This window comes from Alosa alosa, chromosome 20 (assembly GCF_017589495.1).
Source record: "Alosa alosa isolate M-15738 ecotype Scorff River chromosome 20, AALO_Geno_1.1, whole genome shotgun sequence".
NCBI lineage: Eukaryota > Metazoa > Chordata > Actinopteri > Clupeiformes > Clupeidae > Alosa > Alosa alosa.
The window spans coordinates 24329073-24339003 of NC_063208.1; positions in this window are offsets into that span (position 1 = coordinate 24329073).

A 9931-nucleotide genomic window follows, 5' to 3' on the forward strand; every position below is an offset into this window, starting at 1 on the left:
AGGCACCCGATATTGTTTAATTTTCGATTGAGATATACACGCCTGGCTATTCTAAATGCAAAATGCATCAGGGAGTTATGACAAAACGGTAACTAACAAACTAGATCCTAATAGAAAGCTGTTAGCTTCCCTAAGCTACAGGTAGGATTATAAGGTAGGCCTATTTACAACATAAATTGTCAATAGGCTATGCTGGCATTAATAAATAAAAATCTCCTTTGGAAACCAATGGTTTACTTTACAGTATCAAGCGGACTTAAACTGTCATATCGTGGCGAAAAGTTGTAATAACATTCATGCAGCTCCATGAGTCAAGGAAAGCGCGAATGAAGTAGCCACTTCTAAATGGGACCCACTACACAGTAGCTTAGGTGTGTTGCTAAAGCAGCCATAATGAAATGAAGGTGTCATTGTTTGGATACTTTACACACACGTGCTTTTTAATTTCACAGACTACAACTACCAAGCTGTAATCAAAGCACATCGATTCCCCTCTCACACCCTGCACGACTTAAAACAAAATAAACAGGCTGCCTCAGTCTCACGCATGTATAGGCAAAACTGTATCAGACCGTGTAACGTTGGTAAATCTTCCATTGCACAGAATGATTTTGTAGCACGTGCAATAAATGACAGTCGAAAGATACAAACAGTGCTGCTATACATTTGTTTGGTATAACCGCATTTATAGTTTTCTACAAATGCAATCAATCAAATGCCTCCATCACTCAACCAACGCTTAACGTAACATTACCTAGGTCCTTATTGATATTACAAGATTAACGTATTCCTGCAGTAAAAACCAAGCATGTCCGATAAACATCCTCAGATTTATTTCGCTTCAAGAAGAAATGGGAATTACACTTCATGTGAACATCGTCCCTATCCTTATTAGATGTTCATGGTAAATTACAGTCCTTGTAGGAAGCGTCCATTGTTTTTTCCAACCCACTTTTAACTTCCAACAAAATTACGCCTCACTGCAACGATGCAACATCTAGTGGACAAACGACTACTTCACCGCCAATACTGAAAATGCAGCCATGATGATGATGAATATTTATTTTGGCTTTCTTTTAATCCTACTGAATTTGTAATTATGTATCGGCCGTTCTAATACCGATAGTATGTGGGTGCCTGTGTGTGTGCATGTGTATATGTGTGCACCACCATTTACAGGCCAATGAGTGTACAGTCACTAAATGTACACATAACCTAATTTTATTAGACCCCCATGGATGAAATTCTATGAAAACTGGGCATACCCCCAGAGAATGCCAGGTCAATCATACACATAAAATTTGGTGCAGTTCTGAACATCTTAACTGAAGATAGGCGATTAAAGCAGAATAATATTGCATTTTCATTTTTTACCGGGTGGGGGTGCAAATCACATGAGTGATTATGAGCCAGGTTGATGTGGGCCCTTGAGACCAACATACCATAAAAGATTCTTCATCCTCAGTGCCACGGTTCAGGTATTTATTTAGGAAAAACTGTTTTTTTTTGCGGTTCAGGGGGCCCAGCGGAATTAAATTTTTCCGTAAAAGTCTAGTGGGGCTACATACCCACCAAATTTCATGTACCCGGTGGTTCGGCGTCCCGGTATCAATGACCAAAAATTCAGGGAGTAGATGATCGGAAAAATTCTTGAATTGTGTGCATGTGTGCGGTACAAATTTATGTTTATGTGTGTGGGTGTGTGTGTGTGTGTGTATGTGTGTGCTTGTGTGTTTGCCTGCGTATGTGTGTTTGTGCATGTGCATGCATGCGCATATATGTCTACTGTGTGAGTATGTGTCATACGTGATGATTACTGTAAATGTATGTGTGCGCAGGTATCTGTTTATGCACATGTGTGCACATGGAATGGGCTAACATGACCCCTGGAGGCAAACATACGGAAAAAATTGGTCATCCTAGGCCCTACAGTTCTCAAGATATTCACAGAGAACTGTGTCTGCCCTACCCTCCTTCGGGATGTCCAGTCCAGCTGGGGCTACAGATCAAAACTAAGAATGACGGTTCCATGCTATCCATGTGGGGGTACATGCCCACCAAGTTTTGTGTACCCGGTCTTTCAGTGTCCCGAATCCTTGTTGGTGTATGCGTCACTAAATGTACACATAAATTATTTTATTGTAAGGCCCCCATGAATGAAAGTACACAAAACTTGGCATGCATTCGGAGGGTGTCATAATGATCCTACACTTTTAATTTCGTGCAGTTTTGACCTTGTCAGCCAGAGATATTGTGATGAAAACACCTAATTTTTGCTTTTAATTTTTTAACTAGGTGGCGCTATACATGAAATAAGTGATAATGGGATGGGTTGACATGCCCCCTTAAGACCAACATACATAAAAAAGGTGGACCTCCTAGGCCCTACGGTTCTCGAGATATTCACAGAAAACTGTCTCCGGCCACCTACAGGCCAGTTGGTGTATAGTAACATAAATTAATTTATTGTGTGGCCCCCATGAACGGAATTCCACAAAACTTGGCGTGCATACAGAGGGTGTCATAATGATCCTACACTTCCAATTTCGTGCAGTTTTGACTATGTTAGGTCACAGATACCTTCAATTACAACACCTCATTTTTACTTTTTGTGTTTAACTAGGTGGCGCTATACATGAAATGAGTGGTTATGGAATGGGTTGACATGGCCCCTTGAGATCAACATACAAATAAAAGGTGGTCCTCCTAAACCTTACGGTTTTCGAGATATTCACAGAAAACTGTGTCTGCCCTACCCTCCTTTCGGGGTCCAGTCCAGCCGGGGCTACAGATCAAAACGAAAACGATGGTTCCATGCTATCCATATGGGGTTACATGCCCACCGTTTCGTGTACCCCGGTCTTTCAGTGTCCCGGAATCATTGACGGAAATTTGGGCATGCTAAAAAAGAAAAAAAAAAAAAAAAATCTGACTAAACCTATATGACCACGCCGGCCAAACTTGGCGGTCATAATAATGTGACATGTCATGTCCAGAGAAAATGAATGAAGAACTTGGTAGCATAACCAGACAGACTTGATACTGCTACTTTCTGTGCATTTAAAGGTCACAGCCAAGCATAAACCGTTTACCCGTGGTAATCAAGTGTAAGGGCCAAAGTCAGAGTAAATTCTTGTCCTCCACTGCAAAAGTATACTGCAGTGTAGGCTATTAGTGTTTTTGCTAAGGGGGTGCGATCGCATCTAGGACCTGCACGACTTCAGGACCATGGACAGAAGCTTTTTGAATAATACCCCCCTAACAAAAGACTGTGTTCTATCTTTCAGACCCAGGCCCATCACCAGCATGGTGGTGGGCAGGTGGGGATCTGGACTTCTTTGTCAATTAGATTGCAAGGCGTTTAACCTCGAGCTAAGTTGCCCTGGAGTACCCCACACACACACACACACACATAGGGGACCCATGCAAAGGTCTGTGGTGAACAGGTAGTGCTGAAATGAGTGTCAGGGTGTGGAGTAGAATTTGGAACATTTGACTCCATAATTGCTAATGGCTAATAGACTGATCAGACAGTTTTCCCTAATGGGGGAGGAGCCAGGCTAGCATGTAGTAGCCTGAACTGTCATGGTATCAATTCTCTGCTGCCACTATTGTGCCCTTAAGTAGGCTAAGGCACTTAAAGATGCAGTCAGTGATTGTGCAGGACGTTGCATTTGTTTATGCTTATATTTAGATTTATTAGCAGCCGCTTTTGTCCAAAACAACGTACATTATATTTTAACCAAGGACCAAGCAAAACACACTAGTCAAGTCAAGTTTATTTATATAGCGCATTTCATAGCCTACACAAAGATGTGATTCAGTGTGCTTTACATAAACGAAAGCAAACAGTAATAGCTAATAAAATCATAAAAGGGTAATAGTCAAAGAATAGTTTCAAAAGTAAAGAATAAAAAACGAAAACATAAAAAACACAAGGTAATAGGCCTAGTAAGCATAAGGGGACAATACTGTAGTTTAAAAGTGTTTACAAAGTAATAATTAAAAGACATAAAAAACAACATAGAATGATTACTCAGTGATGATACTAGCACCCACTGAACAGCAGCACCTTATTCTTGAAGTAGTCCCAAACTCGCACACAAATATTTCCTTTCAGAGCCAAAATGCCTGACCAATAGTGATAGTCCCCCTCGTGGAGTATCAACACTCAAATAGTTAACACTCAGAGTTTCAGAGAAACCCGGTAGAGCTGTAACTCTCAAGCGGTCGTGCCGTAAAGAACGAGCCGTTACACTCTGACTATGCCCAATCTGTCTATTCTGTTAAAATGACAGGGCAACTACTTCACATAATCCCATTTTGCTCAACTAAAGACAATAATAGTATTACAAGGAACAACACCCCGAAGAGTGCTCTGTGAACTGGACATTGAGCATTTGATCAGTTAGCAGAAAGCATCTGCAAAAGTTTGGTCTTAAGTCCAGATTTGAAACTGGATAAAGTTGGGGCAACTTTGATCTCATCTGAAAGTTGGTTCTAGAACTGAACTGCATAACAACTAAAAGCTGCTTCACCATGTTTAGTTCTAACAAGTATTTCTCCTGAGATCTAAGAGGTCTGGAGAGTGTGTACTGCTGAATCATGTCTGCTAGGTAATTTGGTCCCGTTTTGTTTAGTGATTTATAAACAAGAAAAAGCGCTTTAAAGTAAATTCTGTGACTTACTGGAAGCCAGTGCAGGGACTTCAGTATTGGAGTAATCTGGCCAGTTCTTTTAGTTTTCGTGAGAACCTTAGCTGCTGCATTTTGTATCATCTGAAGCTGTTTGATAGTCTTTTTAGGAAGGCCCGTGAAAAGTCCATTGTAGTAAATCAATCCTACTAGAGATGAATGCATGAATATTTTTTTATATCATGTTTTGACTTTAGACCTTTAAGTGTGATGTTTTTGAGGTGGTAAAAATTTGATTGAGTTTTTAGTTTATTTTGAGTAGATTTAGTTATTCTTTTCATGATAGATTTAGTTATTCTTTCAGTTATTTCTTTTTATGATACCAAGATTTTTAACAGTATCCTTTGCTTTTAAAAGCCCTTTAGTATCAAGGAGAGTGGCCACCTTAAGTCTTTCCTCCTTTTTACCAAATATAATTATTAATATTAAAAAAAACAGTTGTTGATCTTGTCAATACACTGACAAAAAGATTCAAGGAGACCATTGGCAATGTAGTGCTAAGTTAAATAGGAAAGTTGGGTGTCATCGGCATAGCTATGATAGGAAATCTATTTTTTTTTGAGGATTTGTCCAAGTGGGAGCATATAAAGTTTGAATAATAGTGGCCCCAACATCGACCCCTGGAGAACACCACAGGTCAAGGACGTTGGTGTTGAGGTACAGTTTCCGATGGCAACAAACAAACTCCTTTCTTGTAGATATAATTTGACCCAATTGATTCCAACCCAGTGCTCTAGTGTAATACAGTATGTTGTGATCAACAGTGTCAAAGGCTGCACTAAGGTCCAATTACACTGATGTTTTTCCCAAGTTTGAATAGGATTGGACCTTAACAAGATATGATATAGGGGAAAGAATCATTATAGGCCACGTCCTAAAAATTGATTGATGCATAACTTTCAAACAGAGCCACGAATCGAAAATCGGAAAAAGACAATATGTTAGGCTTGGTCTGTAGATGATGTGTACCGAATTCTGTGGGAATCGGAGCAACGGTCTAGGAGGAGATTAGTTTTTTAGATAACCTTTGAGATTTTTGAAAATGGCGGAAAATTGACCAATGGTCAAATTGGCGTGGCTGACTTAATCTGATGCAAGAGCTCAGAAGGAACAAGAGGAAAGAAAAAGTTGTCAAAAATTATATACAGTTCCTAGCCTGGGTTTCCCCATGCTGCCTTATGCGCACAATTTTATTCACGCTGCTAGGCAGCCTGTATTTCATGGACCCGATTTTCACCTCAACGAAGGAACCAATCACAGAACGGACAGGGGACCGCAAGATGATGACGACACACCGAAGCGGTTATGAGCTACGTACAGACACATTTGATAGACATTCGTAGTGTCCAATAAACTGTGCATTCTCTGGGCATACTCTGGGGATTCGTAAACCACATCTCAAATACGAGAAAATGAATGTGTAGTTCCCAGACCCCATCTCAATGAGATGAGGTCTGGCGTTATCAAGCTATACAGTTCCATGAGATATGAGCAAAAAACATATATTTGCTTATTATAGCGACCCCTATGGACAGAATTCGGTCATTTCTTTTTTGTGAGATCATGCACTCATTTGGGACCAAAGGTGAACCATTTGTGTCTGTACCTATTACGGTTATGGCTGTGGATACGGTTTTGCTGCGGAAACATAATTTCATGAAAGGGCAAAAATCAGAACAAAAGCAATAGGAGTCCCGCAGCTTCGCTGCTTGGACCCCTAATAATTCCTGTTTGGGAAAATGGGGTTATGAGTACCTAAATGTTCTTTATTTTTAAATGGATTTTTTATATAGATTTTGGGCTTTTATGCCTTTAATTTGATAGGACAGTGAAGTGAGTGACAGGAAGAGAGTGGGAGAGAGAGATGGGGTGGGATTGGGGAGTGACTGGGGTCGGACTCGAACAGGGGTATAGTGGTAAAATAAGAGGGGGGTAAACTATGAATTCTGTGTGTTACGGCTGCATGTGTTCCCAGTGCTGTTTGTCCCTGTTCTCTCCCATCTCTACCTCTGCTCAGGTGTGCCGCAGATAATTGCCTTCATTGGGAGCACCTGGCCCTGATTGATTGGGAGTTAAAGGCTCCAGGATCCAGTTCCTGAGGAGAGGCTTTTGGTGTGGGGACTGCTGGCTGTCTTGCTGCCTCTCAGCCTAGGATTTTGTCTTGTCTTTTGATTTGGACTTTGTGTCATGTCTATGTAGTGTTTTGTTATGGTTTATTTTCATGTAATAAATCCCACTGGTTGGGTACATTTTAAAAGGTGTTCCTGTTATTTAGTAGGATTTGGGGTCAGTAGTGGGTCTTTGTTCACCCCTAAAGGGCCACGTAAAGGTGGGGTGTAACATGTGATCATAGTAAGGAGGACTGCGCCATGTGGTGTCGGATTTTTTTAAAAAGCATTCAGAACATGTTTGATGATGGTGCAGGTTACTGTCCAATGTTTATAATCATACCAGAGGTATTAAATGGTTCATAGAGTGTTGATGAGTGTACTTATTGTGAATGTGGACAATACAGTGTGATTTTTGAAAGTTGCAATTGGTGAATAAACTCTATTTCTGTAATGTTTCAGAGGTGGATAAACTGTGTTTACTTGCGTTTAGCCTCCACTACATCCCTGGACTCAAACCTAGGTCTCCATAGGCATGTGGACCCAAATGTGGTGCCTGTAGCCAGTTGCGCCACAGCGCCCCCCAGTGCTGTTTCTAGAAAGCTACTGCTGCACATTGATTGACAGCAGAGACCACACTTCTTTTATGCATTTCACATTATGCATTTAATACATCTTCCCAGTGTCTGTATTGTATCTTCTGCACCTTCCCCTGCAAATGGACAGACTGCCTTGTATTTTGTGCAATGTGAGCTATTTTCCTCTTTTTATATGTATTTACAAAACTCATCCATAAATGACTGCATGTCAATCTCACTACTCATTACACTCACTCACTACACAACTCACTGTGCTATTGTGAGACTTAAAACTTTCATACATAACAGAAAGGAAAGCCAAACAGCAAAGGTGTCTCAGAATGCAGAATTTATTTATTATTTTGCATGTTTCTGAAGGTAATATTTATATGTCAGTCTTGATGCACAAATGGGTTTTTCCCAGTATTCGATTACCTGGTTAGACCTAACAATGTCATCCACATTATATCTTGTGCACACAAGTTTTGGTGCCATCTTAAATACAATGAAGAAAGCAAACAGTCAAGAACAGGTTAAGTAGGATTTGATAATTTATTAATTCAATGGCTGCCGTTAAGTGGAACACTCTATCATAATGCTATTCTGACCATCAAAACACTTTTATAGGTCACCTACATTTTTTGGTAGTGTTGAGGCCAGGGTAATACTGTCACCTTTTAGGGGGTTATACAAGGTCTCGACTGGGAGAGGAAAGATCAAGCAAAGACAATAGCTCCCCAAAACACATGCCTCTAGCCGTCATGCTGTCGTGGACAAGCAGTTACTGCTACTACTGTGCAGCAGGAGATGAATGTTATCAATCTTAAAGGCCATTTTGGCCAGTGTGTGTGTGTGATTGAACAGTATGTGCCATTTTCTCTATTCACTAAATAATGACTAGACACGGTGACACTGAACACACACACACTCAGAATTAGTGCAACCCACACTTACCATCTACAATTAAAAAGTCTTCTGCCTCATTACCTGAATCACAACATAGAAGACCACAGAGCGCAAAGTGCCCCTTATCAACGTCTATTGCGTTGTTTGGGCGGACCTGTTCACATTCTCAATGCTGCTGTTGCATCCAGTGACTCAGTCTTAGTGGAGAGGACCCTGGAGCAGGATGTGACTCAGCTGTAATAACGAAATCCCCCTGGGGAGTTGTTGAGAGCCAGTGATCCAGTGAAAGGCGGGTTAGTCAGTGTGCTCAGATCGCATGAGACTATGCACAATGGGCCATGTGGTGATGGTGGGTGTATTGCCCTAGTGAATCAGACAATTTAGTGTTTAGTTGCGCAATGACATACTGTTCGAAATGCCTTGGCCCTGTGCTCGATTGCGCACATTGATGCTTCGGAGTGCCTACATGTTGCGAATGCACACAGTGAAATTGAAAGCATCTGTCACACTAGAAGCAAGGACCCTGTCTGTGAAATGTGTCACACCACTTGGAATGAACTCCCTACACCCAATGGAACTGATTGAATTCAGCATTGCTTCATTACCTGAACCATGAACATTATGCATTGTACTCCACAGAGCCTGTGGTCATCCCAAGGTTAAGGCCTTTGCAACAACAACATGGAAAAAATGGCTTCTCAGGAAAGTGTCCTGTGGAGACCCCAGCTTAGATTCATCATCCGTCAATCATCATTCATCAGGCAAGAGGGCTGTGGTCATGTAATTGCAGCCCCTTGACCCCATAGGTCATGATGATTGTGGTGCATCTATCTAGCCATGGTGCATTTATTTGGCCTATATACTAGAGCCGTTTTTCTTAACTGGTGGTTTGGGATCCAGAAGTGGGTTGCAGAACCGTTCTGGGTTGCGGGTCGCGAAGGTTGTGGTTAAAAAAAATGCCCATTTAAAATGCTACCTTGCCCCAGCTGTGGCGCAACTGGCTGGGGCACATGCACCGTATGCCGGCGACCCGGGTTCGATTCCTGGCCCGTGGTCCTTTCTGGATCCCTGCTCTCTCTCCCATTCACTTCCTGTCACTCTCCACTGTCCTATCATTAAAGGCATAAAAAAGCCCAAAATTGTACTTTAAAAAAAAAAATTAATAAAAAAAAAAAAAAGCTACCTTATCAGATCTAATATCGGACCTTTATTTTGATAGACTTTATTCATATGTAAGTCATTGCCATGGACATAGACAATGTTTATGTGACAGGTCTGGTAGACATAATTTTTGCGATAGGCTACGACCCTGAATATTTGAAGTAAATGGATTCACTTAAATTGAGGACAAAATGGGACAGAAACCCCAGTGTGTGGTGTGCAGTGAATTGCTGGCACATGAGAGCATGAAACTAAATGCCACATGGAAACAAAGCACCCCTGTCAAAGACAAACCTGTCGAGTGCTTTGAAAGGTGACATCAGAAGTTGAAGGCTTCACAAATGTAATGCCAAATCACCATGTTCCAAATAAGTAGGCCTACTTGGCATGTCTTACCATGTAGCTCACCGTATCTGCTTGAACACTAAAAAGTACATGGGTCGCGACTTAATGGACATGGGAAATTGTGGGTCCCAAAGCCAGA